The 20,036-nt window shown below is 35.6% G+C and overlaps 1 long non-coding RNA gene across 1 annotated transcript in view; it reads left to right on the top strand.

Annotated features, from left to right (window-relative positions):
• The first annotated feature begins 9,557 nt into the window (after positions 1-9,557).
• LOC111083116 overlaps positions 9,558-20,036 on the top strand; it is a 12,492-nt gene continuing 2,013 nt past the window's right edge. The window contains exon 1 of the long non-coding RNA XR_002608810.1: positions 9,558-10,100. This is a non-coding gene — a long non-coding RNA (uncharacterized LOC111083116). The remainder of the gene's footprint in view (positions 10,101-20,036) is intronic.

The following is a 20,036-nucleotide window of genomic DNA, read 5'->3' on the forward strand; positions in this document are numbered from 1 at the left end:
CCGACAATTCCCGAAGGTTCGAGGGAACGAGTCACGTGACCTCGCTGACGCAACACTACAAATTTCATATAGCAAGAAAGGCCTTTGTCCAAGGAGTCTTGATTGCATATTGGTTTGACAAAATTATAATAAGTAAATTACGTTTAATTTCGTATTTATTGAAGGGGTGGTGAATGAGTTAGAGAAGAAATTCAGGATTTTTTTTAAATTTGAAAAATTAACTTCCATACTATTAAAATATACATTATTAGGTACGCTTTTATGCTATATTTACTCGTATATCATGATAACAAAAGTAGATTAATTAAATTTTTAATGTAACTCACTACAACCTCGAGACATGTACAGAAAAAATGCCCATAGTGAGAATTAAATGAAGTGAATTTGTTTGTCTGCCTGTATAATTTTTTATTTTTCAAATGGAACAGGATTTATCAATCTAACACAATGCCTGCAAAAAAGCATAGCTTAAATGTTGTGCATGAAAATGATAGAATAATGAAAGTTTAAATCTCTCTTCACTTACTTCAATGTGACTAAATGACGATGTTAAAATCAAATCATTATTTCCTGTTCTCTTGTGTATATCCATCTGGGAAAAGATAATGGATAAATCTGATATGCTTGCCAGATGTGTATTTGGTAGTCACACTACCAATAATATGTTATAGAAATCGCTATGGTATTGAAGCTTGTTTTTAAAGTTTCATTCTCTTAGTGTTGTTATAATTGGCATTGAAAACATATTTGATTGTAGAAGGGAGAAGAGTGTTTTCCAAGTTTTTAAATTTTATTTCAATCTTTTTATACTTCCATCAAAGATGTGGGTTTTTGTACTATTTAACATTCCATCCCAGTTAGTAATTCATATTAGTAAATAATTGGTACCTGTTTTATTAGTACTAAGAATATCTAGGTTGTTCCAACTAACTACAAGTCCTGGGCGTCATGCAGTGAGGAGTAATATGCTTTGGACTTAACAGCCTTATGGCAGAGCCTTTTCCAATGGTGTATTTGTTATTAAGCACAAAATTACACAATGAACTCTACGTGTTATGCCCAGAACGGGTATTGAAACCCAATTTTGTTGCAAGATAAGCACTCAAACTTACCATTGAGCCACCAGGGGGCTTTTGTAAGGGAAAATATGAGACCATATTTGACCATAGCAACATGGACACAGTGAGGATCGAAAATAATTTTAATATTACATGCTTTTCTCTGTATAAAATTGAGAACTTAATATAAAACTAAAGTCTTATCATAAAGAAAGTCTTATGAAATGCAAAAATTAAGATTCTTACAAACTGAAACCATGGTGATCAGTTTCAAGAATTTAACACATAAGATTCATTGAATACAAACTAAAACTGAATGCATACCAAACATAATATGAAAAAATATATAGTTAAAAAATAAGCAAACTCAAGATTTAGAAGTATTAGGAGAAAAAATGAAGCACTTGAAACTGGAAAATATAATTCAGGGAAACTTAAAATAGGACATTTATAGAAGCTAGAATAAATCATTTTAAAACAGGTTAAAATAAATAAATCAAAAAATGTACATTGAAAGAAATAAAGTTATACCCAACATTGACTTAACAGAAGGAGTCCATGGCATTTGCAAATATTCGCCTTTCAGTTGAAAGTTTCTAAGATTTCCCCTCTCTGCGTCCACACAATAATCAAGCTGTTTTTGAGACATTGCTCATACCTCGCTTGATATTGGCTATGCTGGAACCACTCTGTCTTTAAAGGTGAGATGATCATGTACCATTGTCAGTGCCAAATTTGGTTATTAGGCTGGGGAATGCACTATCGAATGAAAAGTTTCATCCTAGATTTTTTGGCAGCAGCTCCAGCTCTGTTTTGCTCAAGTCATATAAAAAAAATCTTCTTCAGGTTTAAAATATTGTGTTGCTATGTACACATGTAGAAGTACGTCGTCTGTGTGGGTTTTAGTGGTTCCACTTTGGTATTTTTCTGTTGATAGATGCTGTATGGAAAGTTGATGAAGCGAGATTTGCAAAGCTGCTGCAAGTTTTGGTGGCTTTAACTGTTGACTCCATCACCAAAATATCAGACAAGGATAACACTTACTGCACTACTTCTGTTGCGGGTCATAACTGAAAAGCTAGAACAATTTCTTCATCCTACATCACCTATCTTTAGTCCAGTAATGCCCCTGGAATCCAAGGATGTTATCAAGATTTTAGTCAGCCAAGAAGAAGTTGTTCTTCATGGCAGCAGTGTGACTAGCTAACAGGCTGGTCGACTGGCCATGAACTGAGATAACCAATAGTCATGAATTATGACTTTTCATAGTAAAAGCCACAATCACAATTCCAATTCGACTCAAACTGTGACAGGCTAAAAGTTTAGCCTAAGGTTTAATGTCAAGACCAATCGCTACTTGACTTTGGCCAGCTTTTTATAGGAAAATCTTATTGAGAAGGAAAGCAACAGATGTGCTATATTTCTCACTATTCTACTGCAAGAACACGTCTACTCAAAACAGTGAATTTCTATGGGACAGTGCACATACTGTTACGTTAACTAAATCCCTGACTTTGCTACACTCTAGCTATGTACTTACCAGTCAGTAAGCTCAGTCATCTCATATGCACCTAAGTTTTTCATTAGTGTCTGGTTGCTGAAGCAGAATACTGATGCCAGTTTGGAAGGAAGTAAAACTACAAACCAACCCCTTACAATAGTATGCCCCCCAGTGGCACAATGGTGTGTCTGCGGACTTACAACGTTAAAAACCGGGTTTCAACACCGTGATGGACAGGGTACAAATACCCCATTGTGTTGATTTGTGGTTAATTACAAACTTTCCCTACCTTTTTGAATGTGCTCTCTAACTGTAGTTTTGGTGGTAATTTTTTATATCTTCTGTTTTTGTTGCATAATTGTTTGTAGTTAAGCACAAAGCTACAAAATGGGCTATCTGTGCTCTGGCCATAATGGGTATCAAAACCCGGTTTCTAGCGTTGCAAATGTGCAGACATACCGCTATGCCACTGGGGGGCCAAACCATGGAACTCGTTAAAATCACAATGGAATTGCCAACTCATGAAAGTTTAGAGATCACCAACAGTTCTCAGAAATATAAAAAGAAAGCTGAAATACTATTAAACTTAATACATTCCAGACGGGATCTAACAAGGAATGATCAAAGAAAATTACTGACTTGTGTATGTGAAAGAATCTCGAAGGTGTTGTTACGACAGCGGAAGTCACGTGATGTTGGTAACACGTAATGAGCATCTAGAAAAAATCGAGGAACCTGTCGAATGTCCTAGTGTTTGCTAGACTCACGCTCTTATAGTATATAAGCCGGCAAATAAAGTGGCTGCAACAAAAGAAAGGCAACCCACTCAACCCTTGCCTACGGCTTCGCCCGTCATTATTGACAGCATCTCTAAAGACTTCTCGTTTAACTGGATTAATGTTTTCTTAAGAAAACACAAACCAGGTGTAGCCATCGACCCGACCAAGACAAGACTTCTAAGAAGGGGAGGAATTTTCATTCAACCCCTGACTCCTGAAGACACAACAGATCTCTGTTCCCCATGGAACTCCAATCCTCCAGTTACATGTAAACCTCCTAGAATTAACTCTCAACTTTTCTCTGTTTTTCTTAGGAATGTCGACCTATCCATCTCTACCGATGATATACACGCAAGCCTGAAAGCCATACCAGAGTAAACGATCCATGCTGTTCACCAAATCCAACCCAGAATCACGAACTTGCCAACACAATACATCAAGATTGTTACTACCTCCAGAGCCACAGCAGAGGACTTAATAACTAATGGTTTATTCTACTATTTTTTTCACTTTAGAGCTGAACGACCAAGTCAAGCTACCAACCTTCCACAGCTCTTCCCCTTAAACCTCCAGATCACGAATCATGCACCAAGAAACCCACGACTCATCTGAAACGTCAGTCCCCAGCAACCTCATCCGCTCCTGAAACAGTACCACCTTCCACTTCAAGTGAAACATCCGTGAAAGTAACCTCCTTTACTCAAACAACAAACCTTCAGACAATGTCTCAGCAGACGCAAACCCTCTCACCAATATCAACCATGTCATCCCTAACAACCATGTGTGATGCCTCAACCTCAACAGACAGCCTTGAACCTGTACACCAAGAAACACAGACTAGGATCATCAAGAAAGACCAAAGAATTCAGACTGAAGACCTCAACGACACTGAAACCAAGAGACTGACAAGAACGTCAGACGCACTTCCAACTGAAGCCCCTGCATCACCCAGAACAATCCAGCTACAAAATGTCCAGCTCCAACGAATAATCAGCCGTAGCCCAATCCAGCTAAACCAAGAACCGGCAATTCCGAGAATGACGCCGCCTCTTCACCCGGCCAGCCTGTTCTAGCCTTTAAATATCGCCAGCAGCTACATTGATTGCACGCTATGTCAACTAACAACATGCATTTTTCCACAGCATTCTCCAGGCATGGTCAGGGCATTTTATTCGGCACTGGCCGTGAAAGTGGGTTTTCTCGGGGTACTCCCGTTTCCCCCACAGCAAAATTTCTCCTAATGCTTTGGATCCTCTGATCCTAGCCCTGAAAAGGACCAACCCAGGCTAAAAGTAAATGCTACTCTTTAGTTCTATATCAATATTTAAACAGTAAACTGCAAAGCCTGAATCCGCTAACCTAAACTCTACTATCAGTTTAGTATTAATATTTCAGTCAATTACGGACATACTCGATCTACATCTCCCTGCTCTACAAACACCAGACGCCACGTGGTCATTCAACGCCAAGTGCAACAGAAAGAAGGAAAAATACCATTGCCAACAAACAACCCAGCGAAGCACTCCGTCTTTCTCTTCTCAATTAGAATAGCATAACATCTCAGCTAATAATACATATTTTAATAGTATACAAGTTTTAAGTTCATAATTCTAAAAGGAAATATATAAAAAATCCTGAATTTCTATTAGTGTAACACACATGACAAATTTTGTCTTAGCATGTTATCATCCCTATTTAATCCATCACCCCTAGAAAATGCACGAAATTAAACATGAAATGCTCTCTATAAAATCGTTATGCTTAAATGGACCATAATTTTTATGTCCTCCAATTTTGTTTTGTTACAGAGAAAATCAGACCCCTCCTGCCACATCCTCCCTTTCGCAATTGATTGATAGTTCTCTGTTATGTTTCATTATATATTATTTATAACCAATAGAAAGTCAAGGTTTTCATATATCAAATGGCGTATAACATTGTATTTTGAACAGATAACAGTCAATGTCACTTGGAGTAACAATTTTGTTCCCGTGGGAAAGTTAACAACTAGCTTGGATGAATTTGTAACAGCTTTTGTGGCATAGTTAGAAAGCCAGGAAATTTTTTAGAAGTAAGTGAAAATATCTACTTTTTACATGTTATTAGTCTATATTCTTTGATTTATTATCTAAGTAAATAAAAATTGTTAAGTGCTTTACCATAATCGCTAAAAAAATCAGGCTTAACTCTACTCGAAAATCGAGGGCAAGAAAAACTAAGATTTGGTAAGTACTTTATTTCTTCTTTATTTATTATTATAAAAGTAACTAAAATTAAAAGTATGGATCTTTTTCAGTTATTTAAGACTAGAATAGGTAAAATAAGTAATAATAATAATATAATTAAAATTGTTCACGAAGTACACACGCGAGCAGCTGGTTGGTAATGTAATTCGACAGCTTAACGTGAGCTGCACGTTCTCTGAGTGATTTACCACTTATAATGGCATGGATAGCAGTTAGACAAGTTCAGTGGGCAATATAAGGGGCAATAAAATTTAATTATGAATATATTTATAATGCTACGAACTTAGAGCTACTTAGAATAAACAAATATAGTTTCAGGTTACAATCTGAAGTCATACTAGAAAGAAAAGAAGGTCAATGTATGTTTATTTCGATAATTTGGTTACCAGGTCGGTTTTGAGAGTAGGGTAGAGAAAATAACATTTAAACTATAAGGATTTAGTGGGGGGGGGGGCGTTTGAAATGCATTTAGGGATTACACAAAGGAAATTTGAGATGAAAAGTATTAATATTAACTTAAATTACTTTGCACATAGACTATTCAAAAGAAATACTCAATATATTCAAGCTCAAAACTTTATTTTATTTTATTAAAAGCACTTCACTAAGAAATATGACTTTTTGTATTTGAAAGACTTGTAATATTAACTGAAAGACTGCCAAATTTCGTGAAGATATACCCAATATATAGTTATAAGTATTAAATTGATGTCAACTTTAAACAAGTACAAAAGGTCATGTGTCAAAAGATTTAACACTTGAGTAGATTCAGTAGTATATTTATTTGTTTGTACACATTACTTTTCTGTAACAATGTACAAAATGTATTTTAACACCTGAAATTAACCAATCTCAAATATTCTGTTGTAAGCTTTATTTTTAATATTGCAATTTGTTTGTTAACTACAGAGAGCTGCTGCTCGTTGAGGATGTAATAATCCAGAGATGGAAAAATATCTAGAAGAAGGCTTAGTTATTAAATGCAAATGTGCCAGTCAATTGGAAGATAGCAGTGTATCGTGAATGAATATAGATAGAGTTAAAAATATTGTAGCGTTGTTTCCACAATATAGTAAAGTGAATGAATGTATTAACCCTCATGATTACTTTATGCAAGCAAGTTGATCTGATTTTATGTTAGTTTCAAATTTTAGAGAGGTTTAAACGTCATCTTAGGCCTACAACAACTTACTACAGTGTACAAGTATTCAAGCTTGTAGAAATGTTAAGGGAGAGACTTATATGGACTGGACTTTGAATTATTTTTAACAGATACTTTAAATGAACAGTGTTACAAAAATTCTTATGTGACGAATTTATTATTATATATTTATTTTAATATCAACGTTTATCTAAATTTTCTAGAAAGCCTCCACATGCCTATAAATGTAAACAATGAGACCCTCCAAAAGAGTATCTATTATTAGTTTGCTATAGTCAGTGTGCTATAAACTTTGTAAGCTATAATTGTGATTGTTATAACGCTTATCAACCGGAAAACTTAAGATATTTGACCAGGAGCACTTACAAAGTTGGAACATTACAACTCATTTAACTTCAGTGGATTCTCATTGGACTTTAGTACTTTTACGAAAACATTACATAACGTCACGGTGGAAAACCCGATGTGTGTGGTTGGTAAATAACGGAAGACAAAGGTAACTAACTTCACGTTAAGTGAATTATACCTACGTCAACTCGTAATCGACTCACCCACAGTGAACACTCGATAAGATATGGAAGAAGTTCCAGACTAAAAGGAAAACTTTATATTGCTTGTAAGGTTGTGAAACTTTTGTTTATAAATCATTGTTTGTAATAACTATTTGTAATAAATGTTATTGTAAATTGAATTGTTGTGTGTTTATTAAAACGTATTTGTGTTAAAAAAGAAAATTGTGTATATCAATCTTGTTGGCATATATCATAAACTGACTATATATCGGCTTTTACTTAACTACTAAATTTAAAATACAGTTAAACCACTAAATTTAAAGTATCAGTTAACTCCGTTTCAGACCATTTGAAATTATAATACGTAACACTTGTGTTTTAAAAAGCTTGTTTGTTTGAAGTTAAGCACACGACTACATGTTGCGTCAGCGAGGTCACGTGACTAGTATCACACCACCCCTTTTCTAGAAAAATCCTGTTCCTTCAAGAATGCCCTAGCATTTACTAGATATGTGTTAGTCTTATATATATATGTGCAGTCATATATGAACTGCAGTCAAAGAGAATATTGTTAAGAACGTGAGAAGTTCGTTGAGAATTATAGCGCGACTGTTGAAATTAAGTGTATCGCAAAGTTATATTCAGAAAGAATAAACCAGTTTTATTTAAGAAAGGACTTGTGTCGCTAAAGTTTCGTCGGAACGAAGTTACGGAAAATTAACTAACGAATGGAGACGTAACATACACAATTGGCTATTTGTGCTCTGCCTACCACAGGTATTGAAACCCGGCTTCTAGCGTTGTAAGTCTGCAGACATAGCACTGTGCCACTGGGGGGGGGGGGCTTTTAAAGAAGCCTACATCGAAAGTTTGATTCAATACTTGCTTTACAAAACACAGGGGAAGAAAAGTTTGACTTTTTGTTTCACCAAACAGTGCAATATACCTCGTACATATGATATCAGCAAGACTAATGTCTCCATGTTTATAATTGTGTTCAAAATAAAATTTTGGACGATTCTTTATTTAGAGTAATTTAAATTAACAGTTACTGTATTCGTAATAAGCTGTCACTTTTTTAGTCATTGTTTTTACATTGTTCTGCAAAATAACTTCCTTGGCAGTGTAGTCTTTTCTTTTTTTTTGTATTCTCTCATTCTCAAAAACATTTCAAAAAGTGTTATTTAAACTAGGAGAAAGGCAAACTAAAACAATTTGGTATCATATGATTACGATATTATTGTCTTTGATGACCTGTAATTAAAAAAATAGGCGGCTTCCTGTCTTGTTGTACATGCAAACTGAAGTTAGTAACCTATAGCTTCCACACTGTCCCTCAAAGGGCGGGGAATAAAAAATAATATTTCTTATTGTTTGGGAATTTTGAGCAAAACTATATAACGACTGTCTGCTCATAGCCGCCCCTAATTTTGAACTGGTATACTAGGGTTAAGCAGCTTCTGTCGCTTGTTTGATCGAATAGTGGGAACTGACAATCACTGTTATAGCGCACTCTAAAGAGCGATAACAGGTGTTTAATCCACGAAACCTTGTGTTCACAGACCAGATACTCTAGCCATACCTACCTCTAACTCCAGGTAAAATGTACAAAGATCCGCAAGAAAAGAACTGTGTTCAAAAAAGAAAAATGTTTTTATTTAACTTTATTTTTTATATCTAATTAGCTGTTTAAAAAATAACTGGTCAGTTGATTGGCGTTTTCGTGAAATATTAGTTAGGGCAGTAGACAACAGTCAGCGATGTGCAACTGTTCTGTTCAGTTTCATATCCGATTACTTTACTCGGATGTTTTAGTTTTAATTACAATAGCCTATCAACATAAAATCTGGTTACTACAAACATTTCAAAAAAAAATACACCGTGATAGAAAATTGTGGTTGGCGAACAGTGTTCGATGTTATATATGGCTAATAGCTTTTAGAAGCCGCACTCAGAAGAAATCTCTGAGCATAGTAATAACGAAGTTAGTTTTATATTGCATATATTAAATGAAACAATGTGGATTCTAACACTATTTAGTTTTACTAAATTGAATGTACCCATTTCTGTGCTTTAGCCTAACCTTCCGTTATGCTTGATAGTTTCACTGTGATTAGTAGTAGTAGTTACTGTGCTTAAGCACTATAGTATAGCTTACTTTACAACCAATGTAAAAGTTAAACTTAGAGCTTCTTTGGAACTGTTTAAACGAACACAACCGTGTTGTTTTCGGTGACGTTGCGAATGACGATGTCGAGTACACAAGTCTCACTCATACACTGAAACAGCTGTGAAACAAGCAACAGGTGGTTTGCAACCCAGAGGTACTCAAATTATGAACTGGTACTTGTTCCGAGTAACAAGTACATTTTGCTTCTACTGTCTAGTAGTGTTCTATACGAAACATAGTCTGACTTTCACGTGATGATGCTAGTTAAAAAGCGCATGTTTTCTGTTACATTTATGTGCTGCTGCCATGAATTTAAAACTTTAATAATTGGATTGAAAAAAGCCAGTTGGTTTCAAATTAAAATAGTGTACTAGTCGAGGAAGTTGTTTAAGTCGACAAGTACGTTGTGGTGCAGTGTGCATAACCTTTCACTCCTTTCTTTCGACCTATGATTCCTTGTTAATGTAGGCGATGTCTTTGCTGCACACGTCTTTCGGTGTAGAACGCTGGCACACTGCTTGTATCGTGAGCAGCTTCTAGATTTGATAGTGTGTCGTGAGCAGCTCAATTAATCTGACATAAAATCTCGTTATTTTACTTTATAAAGAAAGTTCTAACAACGAAGTTTTGTGTGACCTCTACTGAAAATTGGTGTTGACAAAAGTTTGTTGGGTAAATACATATTTTGATTGTTTCTTTCTCATATTATTTTGAAAAACTATTGCTAAAGTGTAAGAGTTGTTAAACCTATCAAACGTTATTCAGTTAAAAAGGAGAAAATGGTTAATCAAGCAGAGATTTGAACTGAGTCTGAAGTGCGAAAAAGACACTAGAGTGTGTCTTGTATTATTAATTAAGTAAACTGACTAAATGAGTTTTTCTTTTTTTTAAATTGAACTAAAGACTTTTAATTAAAAAAAAACGATACCGATATTATGACTTACCTGATCTGCATGTTCGATTATTTGTCTCGATATAGCATATTATAAGTTGCATTGCAACTTAGTTTGGCCTGCATAATTAAAATTAATTTGAGATAGTATTTTATTTATCTTTTATATGGATAGCACAACATGTGAATTTTAACCGATAGATATATTTCAATGACATAAGTCATACATTGTTTCAACTATGTAAATATAACTTATTTCAGCGGCTGAAATACAGTTGGTTTTGTTATATATTAGATTAAAACATTATGCTGCTATATTTTACCAAATACGCTACAGTATAGTATAACTAACATTTAAGGTACGGTACACTTGTTTCCTTTTCATTTAAAAATCACGAGACTATACCCTCTTGCACAGTGAGGTGTCGTGTGAAAACTTCTGTGTTCAGTATATCGGATGACCTTGACTATAACTTGTAAGCGTGAAGTGAGCAAAAGAAGCTATACAATACTGCACGAATATAGCAGCCGTTTTTATATCTTTAGTAATAACTGTGTGCATTAGTGGTGAGTAATTAGACCAGTAACTATACGGTTTATATTTCGAGTATTGGAAACCCAGATTTTGTAGGTTAGAGAAATCGTGCGAGTTGAATTTAGAGTAAACTTTGAAATTGTAATAGAAAATTATAAGAAACTGAGGACAAAAAATAATAAAAAACTGACAACTCAAATGAAAGTTAAAAGATGGCCTAATAGTAGTAATAATAATATATATAGCATGCAAGTGAAAATGCTTTATTAGATTAGCAAGCACAAACCAGCCTGGAGAAGAGTAAAGTTGAATCGTCAATAAACAGCATGGTGAGGAAGTGCCTGCAAGAAGTGTTGCAGGGGAGGAATATTATAAATAATACAAGTGTGTGTAAATAGAGAGATCTATTACATTCTGAAGCTTTTTTTTTTTTTATAAAGAAAGCTTCTGATTACCATGATGTTAGGATACTAATTGTAGCAGTTCTAGAAATCGGTCAATAATCTCAAGTTGTTCAAAACTTGCAATAAACTTGAAGTTGAACTTGTTATAACGAGAAATTACTTTCAACTTTTTAAGTTGGCGAGTTCAAATAAGATAGTTTCAAGAAAATAATATAAATTGTGTATACACCAGATGTAACACGTAATTTAGAAGATAACTAATCCAACTGAATGTTTCTGTAATCGTGCGACTTAAAACTAAAACACGAAAAAATTGGTTCAGTGAGGTAATGCACTAAAAAATTGCTCTTATGCACATATCAGGCAGTACAACAAAGCTTTGTACATTACAAATATCTAAGTAATTATAAGACATCATTAAAACAGTGACCCTGATTCAGCAAGCCTTGAGGAATGATTTCAACTGTTGAGATTCGGTATCAAGGTTGTCATGTCACCGCCTTTGTTATTATGAAAACGTAATTTGAAGGATTTGTCCTTTTTCGTTTCAACCCTGTTTATTATCGAAAGTTGAAATAAATTTAAGTTTAATGATCCTGAACACGTTAATCACGTTGATGTATCTTAATAGTCGCTATGCATAGTGGCATAAAATTTACAATAGAAAATATATTCATTTTATATACATTAATACGCAATAATAATAGTAGTAGTAGCAAGTTTGTGAAGTGTATCTCAAAATTACATTTATTGGTTTATATTTTATTTTTGACAGCTTCATTCCAGATTTAAGGTACTAGCAGTTATGAATATCTTTATAAGGAGTTCAAAACATTCAAATGATTTTTGAACAAAAATGGATTTTCAAATATCGTTGTTGTTGTTGATAATATCAAATACAATAATTATTTGGGTAAGATAATCCTATAAAGTTAACTGGGAAAATTCGCTTTGAAGAATACCTGGATTTACTGTCAAACATGTATTAAATGTAAATGATTAATAGTTTTATATGTATCGCATCAATATATTGATTTAAGTATTATATTTAAACATTTTTTAAGGGTCAAAGATAAAATATCGCTATTGAAAATATAGTGTAGGAACTTAAATGTCATGGAGGAGAAGCGATGAGAAAAATTTGCCCATAAATGAGAGTAGTTCTCATGTGGTTAATATTTTGGAAAACCAACAACTTAGTATGTTTGAAACTTTCATAAACTGAAAATGCCTGTTGAATGAAAAAAGAACGACCTTTTGGCTTTTATACTTAGGCCTTCTTCAGGTCTATAGGCTGTTGCAGTCCATCGAAGTTCTCAAACCTACTACGTCTACTCTGCTTGAAGCTCCAATGAAATAACGATACCACAAATAGGTGAAGCTGTTTGAGCCTCAATGTCTATTAGTTCTCGAAGTATGCGAGTGTATCATGTAACATTAAATAACATAAATGTTTCCAAATTATCCAGAGAAATCGGGTTTACTCGATTCACAATGTACTTCAGCTTTGAGCACAATCTTTCCACAACTTTAAGCAAGAAACAGCCTTATTATAGGTACATATCGGGTTTATGGAGCAGGATTCTATACAGTAGGTGTCGGTGACTCGTTGGCGAAAATTCGAACAATAAACGGACAGAACACAATCCACTTCAAAACTAATCAAACGTATGTACACAAGTTATTTACACCATAGGATATCTCAGTTGTATCTAAAACTTTAAATAACTCTTCTTTTTTTTTCTCAAGTCCACACAGGCTGATTCAATTACTTTAGAATCCAATTGCCAACATGAATTATTTTTCTCTACTCTGTTTCTTTCTATACAATCTGCGATAAATTCACTTGCATTACCCCGTGGGTTACCACAGTTGTATCCATAACTTTAAATAATTGTCTCCTTTTCGTCAAAGTCCACTAGTGGGTTCAATTACTTTGGAACACCTTTTAACAAGATAAATTAATCTCTGTTAAACTGTGAAACTCTCACTTTATAAATCGCCCGTTACAGCTAAACTAACTAACAATCACGCACTCTAACTTCTCTTTCCTTAACTTCACTTTTTCTGACTTAACTTCTTTAGAAATCGTTCGTCATGGCTAAACTGTCAATCACTTAGTCTAGATCTGTCAAATTATCTCTCACTTAACTTGCTTTCTTTACTTCCTTTTTGTATCTGCACACGCGACGGAGAAATCTAAAAATCTCCAGCCCTCTAGTGACAACAATATTACACAGAACGAGAAAACTTAGGAGCTTCGAGTAAGATGACGTCAATAATATTACGAAAACCTAGTACAACAATGAAATTGTATACACAATGTACGACTCCTACCGAGTTACGGAACAAAACTTGTCACAACTATCACTTTTAAAATAATTAGCTTTTAACACTATTGTTACGAAAAGTAAATAGTCATCAAATATTAAACCATTACATAAACTAAATAATAACTCTTAAACTAAACAGTCTTGTATACCTTACAATAAACTCCTCTTCAAGAAAATTATTTACAATAGTTTTTATACTATATACAGAGACTGTTCTCAGTTCATACATGAAGCCTCCCCTATGGTCTGCACCAATATTTACAGTTCCTGTGTTGGTCTCGTTTAGCATATGGCATCTGGTAGGGTTTCACCTTGACTGGATCCGTGGTCATGGTCTCGATCTTGTGTTGAACAAGTTCTGCCTTGTCTGTCTGTGAAGACATCTGCATACTGGCATAGTAGATCTCTTTGTTCTTTCTTCTGCTTGCCACTCAGTTCTTCACTGATACTGACGTATGTGTATGTCTACTCTTCACCCAATGGTCTTAGGCCTGGTAGGTCTTTATCTTCTATGACAAAGTCACTGTTTTCTGGTTCTGGATCTCTAACAACCACACCTGCCATGTTCATCTGTACCTAAAAATGTACCTGTTAGGTCTTCTTCCCTCACTAAGTATCTCTTCGACAGACTGGCATGGTAGATCTTGGTTTTTTCATTCACTTTCACCTTCTAGTCCTGTACTTCAAAAGGTCCTTTCCACTGCAGTGTGTTTTTGTTGTCTAGGCTGCAGAAATAAGACCTTCTGTCCGACCTTGAAATGTTGATTCTTGGCCTTCTTGTCATAGAAGTACTTCTGATTGCCTTGAGCTGCATACAGTTTTCCTCGAGGAGTTTAAAGGCCTCTTCCAGTCGGTTTCTGAGGTCTAACACGTATTGGTATGTGTTCTTTACATCTGACTCTTTTCTTCTGTTCATAGCTCTTTCAATATTTGCATCGGACCTCATACTGTTTTTCCACACAGTAACTCGAAGGGTGAAAATCTTGAACTAGCTTGTGGGACTTCTCGATAAGCAAATAATACTGCCTGCAAGTACCTGTCCCAGTCACGTGGTCTCTCTTGGCAAATATTCAGCATGCTCTTTAAGACTCCATTGACTCTCTCACAAAGTTCTTTACATTTAGGGTTGTACGAGGTGGTAAAGAGCTGCCTTGAACTGATGAGTCTTCACACCTCTTATGTCAGTTATAAAATAAACTGGGTCCTTCTGTCACTCAGGACTTCTTTAGAAAAACCCATTCTGCAGAACACCTCCAGGATGGCTTCTGTCACTCACTCTGTCTCTATCTAAGCTATGGCTTCTGGATAATGTCACATGGTTGATTAGTGTCAGCACATACCAATTGCCTTTGTCAGAAACAGGTGCTACTGGTCAAATAAAATCAACAGCTACTCTGCTGAATGACTCTTCTATGGGAGGAATCTCGCCCAGTGGCACCTTGGATACATTCCATTTAGGTATTGTCTGCCATCTTATTTTCTCCTAGGTGTCCTCCCATAATCGACTCGTGAGCCATCTTTGTCACTTAAGTCTGGTATTCTGTTAGTACTATGATCTGTCTAACTTCTTTAGAATAACTGCCTTGATTGATTTGGTACAGCATTCCCTTCTGATTCTCTGTTTTGTGAGTCCCTTTCTCCTTTGTCTTGTGCTTGACTTTCTTTCAGACACTGTCTTTCTTCTGCACTTCCTTCAGTTCCTGCAGACCAATGCCGCTTTTGGATACTTGCATTGGTTTGATGTCTTGCTTGCTCTTCTTTTCTTGAGCTCTTGTGGTATATTTCCAACCACTAAGTCACAGATACGTGTCTTCATACCCATGTCCACAAGGTCTTCCACATAGTACAGAGTGTCCACCTTTATTCTTGCTATGGGAATCTTTGTCACTGTTCCATCAATTAGCACACACAGATGTACATTGCCTGTCATCTGCCATCACGTAATAGACTGGTTCTCACTACTACTCTACTGCACTCAGTGTCATAGGACCTTCACTTTCTTGTCCCCAACATAGCCTTCACCTACTGGCATGTTGTGATTTGTTGTCTCTCGATGTTTGTCACATGCTTCAATCACTATTGGCACTGTTGATCCATTTGCTAACGTGAGCTGACCATAAGTTATATACTGATGAATCATGGAAATGACACTTCCTTGTGGTGAAGCTGATGTATTTGCTTGATTCTGTTTCTTCTGGCAGCATCATCTATGGTGGCAGTCACTCTTTTCTTGTTTCTTAATAGCACCATATTTGTAAATAGCTCCAGTTGCTTTATGTTGAGATTTCTGCTGTTGCTTGTTGGTGCACTCCTTTACTATGTGCCCTATTTTATAACAAATATAACATCTCTTATCATATTTATCTGTTAACCTCCTGTCACCTTTTGTGGACTACTGCTCTTGTCAGCCACCACTGGTTTTGACTTTAACAGGTTATTCTTAGACTTGCCAGTTAAACTCCCTCCATGGGCTTCTATATACTGTTCTGCCAGCTTGATCATCTCGTCTTTTGGGAAGAGTTCCTTTAAGAACAGTGACATGTCAGTTCAGCAAGTCACATTTGTCCCAGTTCTAACTTTGGTTGAATCTTTCTTATCTTTCCAGGAAAGCATCCATGTCATCTTTTTGTTCATCAAATTTGGGCAGCTTGGGTCGACTGGCCTAGACCCCATTGTAATTCTTGGGTCTTTTTTCTTTCTGTTGGATGAGCTTGGCGATCTCAGTTTGTGCTCTTATTCTCTCTATTTCCAGTCTCTCTTTCTCTCCTTTTCTCTTTCATAATTTGTACTCTTATTCTCTTTTTCTGTTTCCTTTTCTTGTTTTATTCATTCTTCCTCTCTTCTCTATTGACACTCTTCTCTCTCTCTCTAGATCTTGAGATGTTTAACAAACTATCATAGATCACTGTCTTTTAACTCGGGACACTCATTTCTTTCAATCCTGTTACCAAAATCTGTTGACATGGTTATATAGTGTGATTGTAATCTCTACACTAATTTCGCCACCAATAGAATTGTGTGTATATAGGCCTACTTCCACTGTCGTTCTTCTTCTATGGCTGGTTCACCAAATGTCAGGATTTTTTGTATAAGGGGCCAAATTATTTACAGTAGTTATTTCTGACTTGTTGGCGATAAATTCGAATAATAAATGGACAGAACACAATCCACTTGTTTTAAAATAATATATTCAAAAAAAGTCAAACTATTTACAAAAACAATTTATATTATAGGATATCACAGGTTTATCTAAAACTCTGAAATAATTGTCTTTTCTTTTTTAAAAGTCCACATACTATAGAATCTGCGATAAATTTACTTACGTTATACTATGGGCTACCACAGTTGTATCCAGAACTTTAAATAATTGTCTCCTTTTTGTCAAAATCCACACAGGTGGGTTCGATTACTTTAGAACACCCTTTGACAAGACAAATTATTCTCCTTTATCTCTGTTAAACTGTAAAACTCTCACTTTAGAAATCGCCTGTCACAGCTAAACTGCCAATTACTCTGTCTAATTAACTCTCACTTAACTTGCTTTCTTTACTTCCTCTCTGTTTCTGCACACGCGACAGAAAAATCTAGAAACAGCTAGCCCTCTAGTGACAACAATATTACACAGAACAAGAAAACTTTGAGTAAGATGACGTCAACAATATTACGAAAACCTAGTACAACAATGAAACTGCTTACACAACCTTGCATTTTGAATTGTACTTGAAACAAGATCACTACTGTCTGGCACACAGTGGGCAGTATCCAGACAAAATATTCGGGATGTCTTAAAGCATCTCGAAGATTTTATACTGTAATCAGCTCATATACCTGATCGGGGACATGGGGAATTGTGATTAGATACTGGTTAATGACTTGTATGTTCTAAATACTGTCAAGTTGAACTGAAAATATTCTAGTCTCCTTGCAGTTGGTTTCGTTTAAAAGTTTAATTTACATGTGATTATAGATGGTATTACCTATAGAGTTTTTGATAGGAAGTTACAAAAGACCCACAACCTTTCCCTGATGCACAAAAGATATCAGTATTTTCGGTTTGATGTGTCAAGGTAAGTTTTAAGTAATGTAATATTTCAATAACAGCACTAGCAACAACAGTTTAATAAGGTTTCTACCATCCTGGCTGCCAATCTGTATACTAAGTGCATTCTCGCTTTTGCCTACATTTACCCATTAGTATAGTTTGTCATTGCCTGGAGTTTGGGGCACTTGACTCACAATTTGCGGGTCGCGAGTTCGAATTTCTTTTACCAAATATGCTCGACCTTTCAACCGTGGTTTCGTTATATTGTGATGGTCAATTCCACTTTTCATTGGTAAAAGAGAAGACAAAGTGTTGGTGGTGGGTGGTGTTGAATAGCTGTCATTGCTAAATTAGGGATGTCTAGTGCAGATAGCCCTTGTAGTTTTGCATGAAATTAAAACAAGACCTATTACTGTATGAAAATAAATTAATGTTCAGTCACTTTCTTCCTTTGCATCACTTGTTGATTGTATACAGATCAGGTTTGGCTGTTAGCATTACGATTTTTACTTGTTTGTTTGTTGAATTTTGGCAAAGCTACCTGAGGGCTATCTGCGGTAGTCGTCCTTAATTTTGAACATTATAACGTCCCCACAGGGAGCGAGCATGTTTGGTGGGGGAATTCGATAGTAATCAACAAATTTCTAGTCGAGTCCCCTAACCAACCTAGCATAACGATTGTACCATCGTAAGTGCTTCTGCATCTGAATGCCTTCATACTCGTCAGTACTTTGATAGAGGTGATTCCAAATTCTTATTCCAGAGATTAAGCTAGTGTTAGATATTTTAAGTTAATGCGAGTGTTATGATTTAGATGGTTTAAGTATACAAGTCGTACAGGTTTTTCATCTAAAAAAAAAGTGACATTAATTTATTGACGACCTAATACATTGTGTAGTTCAGTTGTTGTGAATTGGCGCTTGTTGTATTATTGCGTCATGTTACTAGAACCTTCCAAGTTTTTCTCGTTGTTTTGATCGAATATTATCTAGTTGTATGTAGAAAGTTCTAGGTCTCGGTCATGCTATAAATATACATACAAAATGTAGTTCTAGTTATATAGAAAGTAAGACAAAGGTAGACGGTTAGTTAGATAGCTTGAACTAGATTGCATGTTTGTGAGTTTTGCCTTAAAGAGCGTATGGTGGCGTTTTTTGTTATTTTTAAAGTGAAATTATCACAGATTGTATTGTAACAACAGAGTAGCCCGGCATGGCCAGGTGGATAAGGCGCTCGACTCACAATCTGAGGGTCGAGGGTTCGAATCCGTATAACACCAAACATGCTCGCCCTTTCAGCCGTGGGGGCGTTATAATGTGACGGTCAATCCCACTATTCGTTGGTAAAAGAGTAGCCCAAGAGTTGTCGGTGGGTGGTGATGACTAGCTGCCTTCCCTCTAGTCTTACACTGCTAAATTAGGGACGGCTAGCGCAGATAGCCCTCGTGTAGCTTTGCGCGAAATTAAAAAAAAACAAAAACAACAGAGTTTGTCTTATCAGTTGAACCAACCTGTGTGGTCGTTTGACGAAAAGAGACTATAATTTAAAGCTCTGGATACAACTGTGGTGATTAACTGTGTAACGAACATATGTATATACATTTGACTTGATTTGATATATTATTCAAGTGGACTGTGTGCTGTTTGTTAATTGCTGAAATTTCGCGCCAACAAGACACCAACAGTAAAGGATCCTGCCCATCCATATATAAAAACCTGACAGCCAGTTATGCCCTTAGTTTATTATATGCTAAACAGACAATACAAAACAGGGCACTTCTCTTTGAAGGATGAGTCAATGGTGATGGATACCATCTCATCGGCTTTACAGACATAAGCTTTCTCAGGCTTTAAAATAACTACAATATTTTCCTGAAATGGAAGAATGTAATTCATCGGAAGATGGTCAATTAAAGGAAATATTTTCACCTACAGAAAATTCATGCACTCCAAGATCCACTGGTAGGTTTCCTATTGTGTAGTTTCATTTATAATTGTGTGCACATTACCTATCTTGGCTGACGTATAACTACTTGCCAGTATTCGAAAGTGATAACCATCAGTCCTTTCACAGGTATTGAGATTAGGAGAATCTTCATTAAACTGAAGCATTTCGGTTATTTCTTGCAAGACATTAGGTCATTCTAAGCTTCCTTTTGTTCCTTTATTTTGCTCTATCTTATCAGTTCCTCCTTTTCTCTTAGTAACCTCTACCATCCATCTTATTGTTAGCATTTTTAATTGTTAATGGCAAGAAGATAATGTTGTACAAGTAAAAGATTCCTCAACTACTTGATGCAAATATCTCCAATATAAGTTATATTAAACCTGGAAACGGGTTGCATAGTAATTGTAATATATCAATTTACCTGTGACTGTAAGTTTAGTGTTCTTGTTTCATAT

This window comes from Limulus polyphemus, unplaced genomic scaffold (assembly GCF_000517525.1).
Source record: "Limulus polyphemus unplaced genomic scaffold, Limulus_polyphemus-2.1.2 Scaffold8235, whole genome shotgun sequence".
Lineage (NCBI taxonomy): Eukaryota > Metazoa > Arthropoda > Merostomata > Xiphosura > Limulidae > Limulus > Limulus polyphemus.